Source organism: Theropithecus gelada, chromosome 6 (assembly GCF_003255815.1).
Source record: "Theropithecus gelada isolate Dixy chromosome 6, Tgel_1.0, whole genome shotgun sequence".
NCBI classification, from domain to species: Eukaryota; Metazoa; Chordata; class Mammalia; order Primates; family Cercopithecidae; genus Theropithecus; species Theropithecus gelada.
In genome coordinates, this window is record NC_037673.1 from 43,105,092 (window position 1) to 43,119,643 (window position 14,552).

At 40.4% G+C, this 14,552-nt stretch overlaps 1 protein-coding gene and 1 pseudogene across 4 annotated transcripts in view; one reads left to right on the forward strand and one right to left on the reverse strand.

Moving 5' to 3' along the window:
- Positions 1–14,552, forward strand: part of NIM1K (NIM1 serine/threonine protein kinase) — a 112,425-nt gene that overhangs the window by 37,243 nt on the left and 60,630 nt on the right. Inside the window, exon 2 of one of the 3 annotated variants that reach the window (XM_025388594.1) lies at positions 10,052–10,182. The exons of the other annotated variants lie outside the window; for them this stretch is intronic. The gene's annotated coding sequence lies outside the window, so the exon portion shown is untranslated. The remainder of the gene's footprint in view (positions 1–10,051; positions 10,183–14,552) is intronic. 3 annotated transcript variants of the gene reach the window in all.
- Positions 2,557–3,122, reverse strand: LOC112626993 (annotated as a pseudogene). The gene has a single exon (XR_003120004.1). The product of XR_003120004.1 is annotated as a tubulin alpha-1C chain pseudogene (transcript).

Below are 14,552 nucleotides of genomic sequence, written 5' to 3' on the forward strand. Positions count from 1 at the left end.
CCCAAAAAAAAAAAAAAAAAAAAAAAAAAAAAAGATTCCTTAATTTAATTTGCCTGAAGGTATAAATAATTGGAAAAATTTTGATGTATCAGAAAACTAAAATCAGGACTCTGTCATTGGTCCACTGTACTTTATATCTACCTATCTAAATCTCTATAGGCTATACAGATAGATGTAGACAAGACAGATAAAATTTGTCTCTATTTATACATATTTATCAATATCAACCTATATCTGTATCTTTTTTTACTTTTTTAAACTTTAGCCTTTTTTTTGTTTGAGATGGAGTCTTGCTCTGTTGCCCAGGCTGGAGTGCAGTGGCACAATCTCAGCTTACTGCAACCTCTGCCTCCTGAGTTCAAGTGATTCTTCTGCCTCAGCCTCCCAAGTAGCTGGGACTACAGGCTTATGCCACCATGCCCAACTAATTTTTGTATTTTTAGTAGAGACAGGGTTTCACTGTGTTGGCCAGGGTCTCGAACTCCTGACCTCGTGATTCACCCGCCTTGGTCTCCCAAAGTGTTGGGATTACAGGCGTGAGCCACTGTGCCCAGCCTAATTTTAGCCTTTTTTTCTTTTTTTTTTTTTTTAAAGAATGAGTACTTCCCTTGAAATATCTCTATCTTTACCTATAGATAAACATATACTGATTACATATAAATTTCAAGTTATAAAACTAATTATACATGTTATAAAACATTCAAACAACCCAGAAACAAATGGAGTAAGAAATGAAAGCCCTCTTGTACAGACATTAGGTTGCCATAACAAAGGTTGAAACAAGAAAGGCTTAAAAAAGATAGAATCATATCTCTCAGGTCATAATATGCAAGGTAGCAATCCTGGGTTGATCTGATGACTGTGTAGCGATGAGTTTAGGCTCTTTCTCTGTGGCTCTGCAATTCTCAGCACATGGCTTCCATCTTGGTCCAAGGTGGCTGTTTCCGTTTACCCCACTGTGTCCACATTCTAGCTAGCAAGAAGATGGGAAGAAGGAAGGGGCGGGAGGTCATGCTTCTTTTTTTAAGGTCACAACATGGAAGTCACATATGTCACTTCTGCTCACAGCCCATGACTGGAACTCAGATACATGGCCAAACTAAACTATAGCCAAAACTGGGAAATACAGTCCTCAGTTGGATAGCAATGTGCCCAGCTAAAACTTCTCTGTTACAGAATAGTGGTTTTCAAATTTGGCTGCACAACAGAATCACCTGGAAAACTTAAACAAATAGACACCTCCCACTCCACAGGCCAATTCAATCACAATATTTGGGGAGCAGGGCCTAGACTTCTGCATTTTTTGAAGGCTGTCTGGTGATTTTCATGTAGGTTAAGGCTGAGAACCACTGCTATAGAAGAAAGAACAGATGAACGGGGGACAACTAACAACCCCTATCACACTCATTTTCACTCCTCCAAAATTCTGTACCTCACACTCCCTCCCCATTTGTCACCTACTAGTTCAACCTACATTTTACCAGAGCTTTTTTTGGTGCATGTACAAGTACACACTACATACATATGCACATGGTCTGTCCTGACACCCAGTAGTGACTCCAGCTTTTCTATATGGGTGTGTCTTGGAATAGTAATATTACAAGAAGAGGCATGAGCCTCTGTATTTGCATGGCACTTTACACTAATAAAAAAATATATTGTTTTCTTGGCTGGTTGCTGTGGCTCACACCTATAATCCCAGGACTTTGAGAGCCTGAGGCAGGGGAATCACTTGAGCTCAGGAGTTCAACACCAGCCTGGGCGACATAGTGAGACTCCATCTCTACAAAAATAAAAAATTAGCTGGGCATGTTGGCACAAGGTTGTTGTTCCAGCTACTCAGGAGACTGAGTTGGGTGGATTGCTTGGGTCCAGGATTTCAAGGCTGCAGTGAGCCATCCTCTCATTACTGCAGTCCAGCCTGAGTGACAGAGTGAAATTCTATTTATCTCTTTATCTATCTATATCTATATATCTATATTTATAGATATATAATTTTCTTATCTATATCAAAGAATGAGGGCTAATGAAGAGTTTGTGGTGGTGCGAGAGCTAAAGCCGTCTCTTGGTTTAGCCCCTACAAGCGTCATAATATTGAATCATTTACCTTTTCCCAGTGGTCTGAAATGCCATCTTTATTACATATTAAATTTCCATATATATGAAGATTTTAAAAAAGTATTATTTATTCTGTTAGTTCAGATTGTTACTGCATATTTGTTCACTTTTTAAAAATATTTATTATTATTATTATTATTTTTAAAGACAGGGAATACTTTATTCAAAACCCATCACAGAAATGGACAGTTTGGGTCTGCAAAAGCAGTCATGTTTTAAAGCATAGGTCAGTAATTGTATATTAGAGCATACACTGCTACATACAAATTAACTGATCAGACCACAACTTTTCAATGTTTAAAACAGAATAAGCTTCCCTGTAAAAGCAGCACCTTTGTGACATTTTTACTTTAGTATTCCTCTCTTTCTTCCTCACCTTCTCCTTCAACAGGATCCACACCAACCTCCTTATAATCCTTCTCCAGGGCAGTCATGTCCTCACTGGGTGGTGAGGATGGAGTTGTAGGACTCAACTACAGCTGTGGAAACCTGGGGTGCTGAGTTAATGGAGAACTCCAGCTTGGACTTCTTGCCATCATCAACTGGGAGTTGTTCCATGAGCAGGGAGGTGAACCCAGAAACAATTCCTTCACCAGAGCTGTGGAAAACCAAGAAGCCCTGGAGAACCATGCACTGGTCAGCCAGTTTACAAATTTGGTCCAAAACGAGGTCAGTGATCTCCTGGCCAATGGCATAGTTACTGGCAGCATCTTCCTTGCCTCTGATGAGCTGCTCAGGGTGGGAGAGCTGGTGGCAGGTGCCAGTGCAAACTTCATCATCAATTACCATGGGTTCCAGATCTAGAAACACTGCCCTGGGCACGTGCTTGCCGGAGCCCATCTCACTGAAGAAGCTGTTGAAGGAGTCATCTCCTCCCCGAGTGGTCTTGTCACTTGTCATCTGGCCGTTGGGCTGGATGCCATGTTCCAGGCAGTAGGCCTCCCAGCAGGCATTGCCAACCTGGACATCAGCCTGGCCAATGTGATGGAGATGCACTCACGCATGATTGCTGCTTCGCGGCTGCTGAGTAGATGGTGGAGACAAGGAGGAGAGGTTGTTGCTTCTTACAGTGCGACTTTTAGGTGGTCGATGAAAGAGAACCTGCCTGTTATTTTCTTTCCTTCTTCTAAGGCAAGAGTGACATTTAAAAAAAAAAAACAAAAAAAACTTAACCTTCCTCTTGTCCCTAACAACTGCCACCTCTCACTTACCTCCAGTGCTGGGTAAATATTTAAAAATTATCAGATGGATTGCTTATTCTGCGTGAAGGGATCACTTACCAGGTATGAGAGGCTCTTAATAAAGGTTTCAAATCCACTGGAACGTTTTATGATGATAAAACTAAGAGCTTTTGTTCCACAACACTCTTTTCCTTATCCATGGCCATAGCCTTGAGGCCTGTTACCCTGATAGACTTTCTTGAGTTTTGCTCAAACAGAAAACGAGGTTTTTCTAACATCCGCTAAGGGCATCACTCAAGTGTTCTCTGCTTCTTAGTGTGCACACTGCATTAGAGCTGAATAAAGTTACAAGGCAGCAAAAGAGCAGTTTCTGCTTTGACTTACAAATATTTTTAATGCCCTAAAAATGAACCATGAGCTGCAAACGGGTATGAGTGTTCCCGCACTGTTTCTTAAATTAGTTATTTCTGAGCAGATGAAGAATACATTTTGTTTTGCTGCTCAGGTCCACCTTCTTGTGATTCAATGCATGATTCCATTCAGTATCTTAATGCTATCCCTTTTGTTTGGAGGCAGGCATAGGTCCTCAGAGAAGATGGGAAGATTTGTGTTTTGGGAATGAATTATAAATGAGATTAAAATTTTCATTGCAGAAACCCAAGTTTCTGCAATGTTTCTATTGGGACATGACTTCATTCTCTTCTTCAGATCTTTGAAATTCATGGTTTCACGTGTTGTAATGTCTACTTAAATACACAGTTTTCACCTTCGTGGAGCTAACAGTCAAGAAATCCAGGGCAACTGCCTTAACTTCAGATGGTTTGAGTTTTGGTTTTGGTTTTGATATCTGTGAAAAGGGAATGACAATACCTCACTTTACAGAGTTGTCATGTTGTGTCATTCATTCATTCAGTCAGTCATGCACACATTTAATGAGCACTGTTGCCTGTTGTAAAATGAGTAACATTTTATTACAAATATTATATTTTTTGATGTGGTTAATTTTAACAATTATTTTAAAAATTGTATTATAAGCAATTTTAGATATACACAAAAATTGTTTACAGGACATTACAACCCTCATGTACTCATCACCTAGCATAAAAAATTCCCAGCTCATGGCTGATCTTGTTTAATTTAAACTCCTATTGGCCAGGCATGGTGGTTCACGCCTGTATTCCCAGCACTTTGGGAAGCTGAAGTGGGCAGATCAACTGAGGTCAGGAGTTGAAGACCAGCCTGGCCAACATGGGGATGGGAATTTATTTTATTTTATTTTATTTATTGTGTATTATTTTGACACAGTCTTGCTCTGTCACCCAGGCTGGAGTGCAGTGGTGCGATCTTGGCTCACTGCAACCTCTGCTTCCTGGGTTCAAGCGATTCTCCTGCCTCAGCCTTCTGAGTAGTGGGGATTACAGGCGTCTGCCATCACACCAAGCTAATTTTTGTATTTTTAGTAGAGACAGGGTTTCGCCATGTTGGCCAGGCTGGTCTCAAACTCCTGACCTCACATGATCTGCCCTCCTTGGTCTGCCAAACTGTTGGGATAACAGGCATGAGCCACCATGCCCGGCCTCCTATTTTAAAGCAAATTCCAGACATATTATTTTGTCTGACAATAATTTTTAAGGATTAATGTTTGATCCCATTCAAAGCTTAATGAAACCTTTTTAATCATTTTAAACTGCATTTATAATTTGTTTCATTTCCTTTTAAAAAACTTTATTTGATAACAAAAATGCTTCCAGAATACTAGTAATTCTTACAAATATAATGATTTAAACATATAGACAAGGGTGAACCTTAAGCTCTTTTAAATACATTTAATTCAGTGCTATTTTAAAACAACAAAACTTCAACTTAAAATCACAAATCTAAATTATCCGATTTTTCATTTTAAATTAGAGTCACAAAACTATTTTGTTACTTTAATATGCCAAGTTCTCTTCACATAACAAGTACATTGAAATACAAATTTCATACAAGTTCATCAAGACAAAAAATATTAATACCGGAGGGTTTGAGTCTCTTAAGCATTTCTGTTTTTAACACTAAATCTTTCCAAGGTTAAGAGATAATTGTTAAACTATTACTGTGTCATCCCAGACCCCACAGGTAGGTAGCTCCTACCTCATGTGCTGCATTGGTGGATTAAACTCAACTATCTATTTTCTGTTTCATTCTATACTGAATCATTTTCATAATCTTTCTGTTGGGACCTAAATTCTTACAGATGTTTGACAACTTTTTCCACCTCTGAGGTTAGAGTCATAAGGAAAATGTCAATGACAAAAATGTATTCAACAAGGATGAATTAGATGGTTAAATAAACTTGGGGAACGCTGAATTAAACAGACGTTTGTGCATGTGGTTTTAAAACTACAAGACTGTAAGGTACTAATGCAAATATCTAAGAGGGGTATAATGTGCAGCAGTTCCAGATGTATTTGACTATGGACCTATGAACTATTCCCTCCCCATCTTTTTTTTTTTTCGGATGATTCTCCCATGAAACCTAGAACAGAGCCTGGAAATGACCAACCTAGAGGCCAAATCCAGCCTGACACTTCAGTTTCACTTGGCCAGTGTTTTAAAAGTATTTAATCTACACTTTAAAAATTGACAGTTGATGGGCATGGTTGCTCATGCCTATAATCCCAGCCACTTTGGGAGGCCAAGGCGGGTGGATTACTTGAGACCAGGAGTTGCAGACCAGCCTGGGCAACATGGCAAAACCCTGTCTTTACAAAAAATAACAGTCATGGTAGTGTATATCAATAGTCCCAGCTACTCAGGAGGCTGAGGTGGGAGAAACACCTGAGCAATGGATGTCAAGGCTGCAGTGAGCTGTGATTGCAGCACTGCACTCCAACTTGGGTGACAAAGTGAAATCCTGTGTCAAACCAAAAACAAAACAAAATTTGAAAACCACCAAAAAAACATAAACATACAAAAAATTGAGTTACCAGGCATGGTGGGTGGATTGCACCTCTAATCCTAGCTACAGGGAGGCTGAGGCAGAAGGATTTCTTGAGACCAAGAGTTCAAGACCAGCCTGGGCAACATAGTGAGACCCTGCCTCTAAATAAAAAAACAACTGGGAAATAAAAATTTAAGAGAGTTTACCAAAAAATTCTTAATTGCCAGTTTCTTTTCAAGAATTATAAGATCTGGCAAAAGTAAACCTGCATTTTGGCATGGCTGCCCTGGCTAGAGCTGAGCAAGGGCTGCCTTACCACACCAGGCATAGGCACTGCACTTGGTCACTGACAGAACTCCTGCACTGTTCTCCTAGGCGTTTGAGTCTGTGGCGTTGATGGCAAAGGGATCCTCAAGTGCGGTAGAAGTATATGTGGGAAGAGCTGACGTAAACCCATCAGACTAGATGGACTGTCCCTGGATGCTGGGTGCGAACTGGATGGGGGTAGACCTGGGCTGAGGGCCTCCCTCTGAGACCAAGTAGGGGAGAGATGGTGTCACAGAGCAGAACTGCTGTCCTAGAAACCAGCCCACACTGACTGCTTTTCCATTTGCTTTGGAATTTTCCCCACTGCACCGCATGGTAATCTTGACATGTGTGTTGAGAAATAAAGAGCTGAGGTAAAAGCAAAGATGATGCAAATGATTTCAAAATGGTAAAATAAACTTTCAAATGAGATGAATTTGCTAATTATTCTCCCTGAAGGTGCACCTGCCCAAGAAAGATTATAACTGAGGACTGGCTGTCTTGAACCTTGTTGCCACACACAGAGAAAACCCAGCTTTTCTTTCAAGGAAACCAATGCCTGACCTTGCCAACCAATGAAAAGGTTGCCTAAGAGCCTTGCCCAGAAGTTTTATCAGTTAAACTCAGACAGAGAGAACAAAGGTGAGATGGTTTTCATTGATACTATTTTTACAGTGGGTTATAAGTCAAGAAAATGAATTACCAAGTAAGGTCTGTTTTCTTTCATCTTATTTAAAGGATTGCTATATAGCAACAGCAAGCTAATAATTAAGGACCATTTTACCTCCTCCAGAGGCTTTGATCTGCAGTGATGTGACTCCATAATTTGGTCTGGTTGAGTTTCTAAGCTCTCATTAATGTTCATAAAAATCGGGCAAAATCTAAAGGGCAAAAGGCAAAAGAACAACAACAAAAAACTTGCTTACATCTGAAATTTGGTTTTCAATTAGGTACGTGTGATCACTTCCATTATTTGCTTTGCTTTTAACATGATGAAGCTTGATGCTTTGGACTCTACTAGAAAGTAGTCAAAAATATATACTATTTAGAGCAACCCCACAACCTGTGCTCAGAACTCCTATTTCTAGATTTCTAAGGAAAATCTCTAGGAAAAAAATTATGCAAAATAAGAATGAATTTTTAAATACCCATAGATGCACACACCCAAACAGGATTTATCTTTTCTTTTAGCTTTTTTCCTTCTACTTTTTTATTCCATTAGAATGTGTGAGAATTCAGAGTTTTTTCTCACTGTACTATTTTTTAAATTTCTGAGATTCGCTGGCAATTCAGGTACAATAGAAACAATATGTTTTACTTTATTGGGAGCATAATAGTGTAATGGGAAATTCTAATAATTAGATGTTGGACTTTCTGAATTGATTACCCAGTTTTCATGTCTTCTATATTGCTTATCTTTTCTAGATTTTTCTTTCACAATTCTTCAATTTAATTCTTTAATTTCCAAGACAGCTCTACAGCTCTTTCTTATTGTCTAAATTGTCTTTAAATTTTTTTTTTTTTTTTTAGCATTTGTTCTGGTTTTATGGGTCCAATACCTTATCTTTTATCTTCTGCTTCCTCATGGCTGTCCATTTCCTTCAAGTTCCTTTTTGTTGTAGAGGTTGTTGTTTAGGTTGAGCAGGGTTTCTTTCTCTCATTTTGAAGCCTTTCCTCAGATGTCTCATGCCTCTTGACTGAACATTTATTCATTCATTCATTCTAAGCAGAAGGCACTGAAACTTGGTTGGAAGCCCTGCGTGTGCATGAAACTGGCACCTGGAGGATTGTGCCGTAGATGGCTATGTGACTTTTTTGATGGAGAACTTTCAAACGTAGGTTTCAGAAAGTCTTTTCCCTTGAGTTAGTCTATCCAAAAGAGGAGTAGCCAGCCTCGAGGTTTTTATGCTTGTTTTCCTCCATTCTGGAAGCCGAGAGTGCAAGGAGAAGAGAATGAGGGATTCTACAACACAGATTTTTTTTTTTTTTTTTTAATGTTCAGTAAAGATGCAATTTTATTTATTTATTTATTTTTTTGTGACTAGAAGTCTGAATTTTTTTTAAATTGTTATTATACTTTAAGTTCTAGGGTACATGTGCATAACGTGCAGGTTTGTACAACACAGACTTTTGCCTAATCATCTGACCTGTGCCTTGTGTTCCTGAGCTGGGGTGGGGTAGAGAAAGTAACAACCTATCTTTGAGGAGGGAAAGGCTGGTGGGGGCGGCGGGGAGGGTCTCACTGCTCTACCTTCAAACAATTTCCATGATTTTGATCCTGCTTTATTCCTCTAACCTTTGAGGTACTTGGTCTCTTATAGTTTGAAGCCTTCTTGAGCACTCAGAAAGGTGAATCTCATTGGTATGCCCTTATGTATGAATTTAGGTTGCAGTTTTCTTCCTTGTCTTTGCAAATTGCTTATCATTAATTTTCTTTCCATCTCTCCATCTCCCCCAAAACGTACTGACATCTCTCTGCTGCTATCTCATCTCTTATTTTTATTTATTTTTTTAAGTTGGAGTTTCACTCTTGTTGCCCAGGCTGGAGTGCAATGGCACAATCTTGGCTCACTACAACCTCCACTTCCCGGGTTCAAGCGATTTTCCTGCCTCAGCCTTCTGAGTAGCTGGAATTACAGGCGCCCGCCACCATGCCGGGCTAATTTTTTTGTATTTTTAGTAGAGTCGGAGTTTCACTGTGTTGGCCAAGCTGGTCTCGAACTCCTGACCTCATGATCGGTCTGCCTCGGCCTCCCAAAGTGTTGAGATTACAGGCGTGAGCCACTGCGCCTGGCTTTTTTTTTTTTTTTTGAGATGGAATTTCACTCTTGTTGCCCAGGCTAGAGTACAATGGCGCAATCTTGGCTCACCACAACCTCTGCCTCCTGGGTTCAAGTGATTCTCCTGCCTCAGCCTTCTAAGTAGCTGGAATTACAAGCATGCGCCACACGCTCGGCTAATTTTTTGTATTTTTAGTAGAGACGGGGTTTCACCATGTTAGTCAGGCTGGTCTTGAACTCCTGACAGGTGATCCACCGTGCCTGGCCTCCTCTCTTATTCTTTTTATCCTCATGGGTTTGTACCTTTCCTCCTCTTATTTTGTCATTTTTAGGTTTTTTGGTTTTTGGAATAAAGTAGAAATAAATGAGATCATTAAATTTATATTTCACCAGAAGTCCTGAATTATCTTTTTATTTTAAAAGCCATCCATTAGATATTAGAGAATCAGGTATGATAATTTCCCTGTGTAACCAAAAGTAAAGCAAACTTATTGTATACCAACTATGTAAGGTGGCAACACATTAAATGTTTTTAATTGCTTCCTTTTTCTTTTCTTTTTTTCTTTCTTTGAGACAGAGTCTTGCTCTGTTGCCTAGGCTGAAGTGCAGTGGTGTGATCTTGGCTCACTGCAGTCTTGACTTCCTAGGTTCAAGTGATTCTCCCACTTTGGCCTCTTGAGTACCTGGGACTATAGGTGTGTGCCACTCAGCTAATTTTCTTTGGTTTTTTTTTTTTTTTGGAGAGATGGGGTCTCACTGTGTTGCCCAGACTGGTCTTGAGCTCCTGGACTCAAGCCATTCTCCCGTCTCGGCCTCCCGAAGTGCTGGGATTATAGGTGTGAGCCACCACACCCAGCCTCTTTTCTTTTTAAAGGTAAATATACGCACATGAAAAAAATGTAAATCATATGAAAAAGTAAGCAGTAAAAACTATATGTTTTTTTCCACTCCATTCCCCTGTCCAACAAGTCCCTTCACCAAATGCAATAACTCTACCTGTTTTTAGGGATTCCCTCCGCTGTCTTACACTTTTTTTTTTTTTTGAGATGGAGTCGCTGTCGCCCAGCCTGGAGTGCAGTGGCGTGATCTTGGCTCACCGCAACCTCCGCCTCCTGGGCTCAAGCGATTCTCCTGCCTCAGTAGCTGGGATTACAGGTGTGTGCCACCATGCCCAGCTAATTTCTTTGTATTTTTAGTGGAAACGGGGTTTCACCATGTTGGTCAGGTTAGTCTCAAACTCCTGAGCTCAAATGATCCACCCACCTCAGCCTCCCAAAGTACAGCCATGAGCCACCGCGACTGGCCCTTTCTTACACTCCTGATTATCATTTTATACACACTCTTCCCACCTCTTAACTGTATATCTTGGATACTGTAACTCATTCTTTTTCACATCCATCTTTATGTCAGAAATACACATCTTTGCATATGTATGCAAAGAAAAATTCTAGAAGTAGAATTGTTGAAGCAAAGAACACATACACTTGTAATTAATAGTTATAGCCAAATTTCCTTCCAAGCAATTGTACCAATTTATACTTCCAGTAACAATGAATGAGAATTCCTGTTTCCTCATACTATCTCTCACCAGTGCACTATCAAAATTTTTTTGCAGCTTTCAAATTTAATATGTGAAAAATCTAGTTTCAGTGTAGTTTATGGGTATTTCTTTAATTATAGGGTTGAGTATATTTTTATATATTATGGAATCATTTGTATTTTCTGTGAAATGTCTGCTCATGTTCTTTATCATTTTTCTTTTTTGGGAGGATATTGGTATTTTTCTTTTCTTTTTTTTGAGACGGAGTCTCGCTCTGCCTTTAGGTTGGAGTGCAGTTGTGCTATCTCAGCATTCGGCACTGTCTCGCCTCCGCCTCCTGGGTTCAAGTGATTCTCCTGCCTCAGCCTCCTGAGTAGCTGGGACTACAGGTGTGCACCACCACGCCCAAAATATAATATTTTGTATTTTTAGTAGAGATGAGGTTTCACCATATTGGCCAGGGTGGTCTCGATCTCTTGACTTCGTGATCCCCCACCTCAGCCTCCCAAAGTGCTGGGATTACAGGTGCAAGCCACCACGCCTGGCTGGATATTGGCATTTTAAAAATCAATTTCTAAAATTCTTTATTTAGAAAATTGTTTATTTTTTATTTGTTTATTATATTTGTTGGAAAGCTTTCCCTATAAGGTTATCATTTGATTTTTGCCTGTTTGTTTATGATACTTTTGGGCAAACAGAAAATTACAGCTTTATGTAGTCAAATTCAATGTTTTCTTTTACGGCCTTCGCTGAGATCATAAAAAAAATTCTGATTTTTTTCTAGTATTTCATTTTTTTTGTTTATTTTACATTTACTTAGATGATTTATTTGGAACTTATTTTGAAGTAGGAGTGAGATAGGCGTTTGGCTTTTCCCCTAATTGGTTTGCTAGCTGTCCCAAGTTGCAATTCATCCTCAATGCAAACCACAGCAACATCTGTAAAAGTGTAACAAAAACACTTTATCTGATCTAAATGGAAGATTAACTGTCTCCTCGACCACTAAGGTAAGACAATTGGTTCAAGACCGTTTTGCAAGAAGTTTCATTTGTAGGTGTAGGGTACGTAATTCAAGACAGAGACTGATCATATTTGGCAATTGTATCTGAGCCCTCCCTCTCTGTTGAATTGGGAAGGGAGGGAGAGGAATTCCTGGGAGGCACCTGAAGTCTCAAACTCTACTGTAAATCCCAGGGCCTGAATAGAGCTCAGGATATAGAGCCCAAATCAGGAAAGTTGGGGAACAGGAAAGCAGAGAAAAAGCCCTGAACCAGCAGCTGGGCAGGAGATGGAGGGGAGCAGATGCAGAGGGAGGCAGGAGGCCCGGGCTCCTGTGGGGAGCTGATTCTTCCAAAGTGGCAGGGATGGGGGAGACTTGCATTTCTAAGCAGTTGTGTCACAATTCTCAGGGGGATGATGGACTTTGGACTAAGCTTTTACCTCCACAAGAAGAAGGGGCCAGGAATTCTAATAGCTAGTAAAGGGTAGCCCAAATCTTAGAAATAGGGACTGAAATAAGCTGTCTGAGACGATTAAATTCTGGGATAGTGTTAGTAGTTAAAAAATAAAAATATTTGGCCGGGCGCGGTGGCTCAAGCCTGTAATCCCAGCACTTTGGGAGGCCGAGACGGGCGGATCACGAGGTCAGGAGATCAAGACCATCCTGGTTAACATGGTGAAACCCCATCTCTACTAAAAAATACAAAAAACTAGCCGGGCGAGGTGGCGGACGCCTGTAGTCCCAGCTACTCGGGAGGCTGAGGCAGGAGAATGGCGTGAACCCGGGAGGCGGAGCTTGCAGTGAGCTGAGATCTGGCCACTGCACTCCAGCCTGGGTGACAGAGCGAGACTCCGTCTCAAAAAAAAAAAAAAAAAAAAATAAATAAATAAATAAATAAATAAATAAAATAAAAATAAAAATATTTGCCTCTACTAACTCATACCTAAGTGTAATGGTGGGTTAGTTGGTAAATTAGTTCATTCCTTTTTCAACAAACTTTTATCAGCTACTGTGCAGAACTCCCAGAGACAGAGGGAAGAGTAAAGCACAGGTTCCTGCTCACCTGGTGCCTTTTTCTTTTTGTTTTTGAGACAGAGTTTCACTCTTGTTGCCCAGACTGGAGTGCAATGGCACGATCTCAGCTCACTGCAACTTCTGCCTCCTGGGTTCCAGCAATTCTCCTGCCTCAGCCTCCCGAGTAGCTGGGATTACAGGTGTGTGCCACCATGCCCGGATAATTTATGTATTTTTAGTACAGATAGGGTTCCTCCATGTTGTCCAGGCTGGTCGCAAACTCCTGACCTCAGGTGATCCACCCGCCTTGGGCTCCCAAAGTGTTGGGATTACAGGTGTGAGCCACTGTACCTGGCGCCCTCCTGGTGCTTTTGTAGTTGTGGTCCAAGTACATTAGTGACAAGCACAGCATGGTAATGAGGACACAAAGCCAGTAAGTTCTTCACAGAGTCTGTTAGAACACAAAGTGATCAAGTACTACATTCTATGGAAAATCCATATTTTCTTTTGCCTTAGGTTAAGCTAAAGTTTCTTGCAGAATTACTACTTCATTCTAGTCTGTCATAAGCTGCATGGTGTTCTTCTGCCAGGAATCTGGGGAGATCTAGTGCCACTTGGCCTTCACAGAGATTCTTAACCTGATGGGTTTCAGAATGTCATCTTAAAATCGGATGCAAATGGTATGGGTGAGGATTATTTTTTTTCCCTGGGGATAAAGTCACAGGTTTTGTTAGCATCTCAAAGGAGTCTGTGACCTCAGGATGATTAAGAATCAGTGATTTTGGCTAAGTACAGTGGTTCACACCTGTAATCCCCACACTTTGGGAAGTAGACGTCGGTAAAGAAAATAAAGAAGAATCAGTGACTTAGATTTTCTTCACTCTAATTAAGAACCTTTACCTTTTCTGTTTTGTTTTGTTTTTTTTGAGACAGGGTCCGGCTTTGTCGTCCAGGCTGGAGTACAGTGGCTTGATGTCAGCTCACTGCAACCTCTACTTCCTGGGCTCAAGCCATCCTCCCACCTCAGTCTGTAGGTGTAGCTGAGACTACAGGCATACACCCTGCTAAGGGGTATACCACCACAGCCTGCTAAGGGGACCTTTATCTTAAAAATGTTTTTAAAAAAACATCCTAATCAGTCTCTAACCTAGAGATGTGCTTAGTTACTGATACCTGGTCCCTTTTAAGCCTATGTTCTTCATCCTTCTTCCAGATTCCTTTCTCCCTATCCAGAAATAGGAGCAGTACTGGGCATCAACCTCCTCTTTACTTCCCTTATTTATGTTTATTTGGCAACCCCCTACTTAATCTTAAGTATAAAGTTAGGAAGCCTTATTTATGCTTAATTGTAATAATGTGATATTATTGAGCAGAGTTGGAAATCCATACATCCAAGGCAGTCTCTCACATTTTCAGTCAAATTTTTGGTTTGGAATGCTCAACTCCAAAAATCAAGTTTAACACACATTTTCTTAGTAAACACTTTTATATGTAAGAACTTATACTCCATTTTGAAGGAGAGAGGAGGAGAGCAAGACATACATATGAGTCAAAACCAGTTCCCACCTTCATTGAGATGGGACATATTGGAAAATGCACGAAGTGCTGTGGGAATTCAGAGAGGAAGAGTGTATTTCCTGCTGGAGAGTGCAGGAAAAAAATCCGGAAGACATCGTAGCTGGGCAGCATT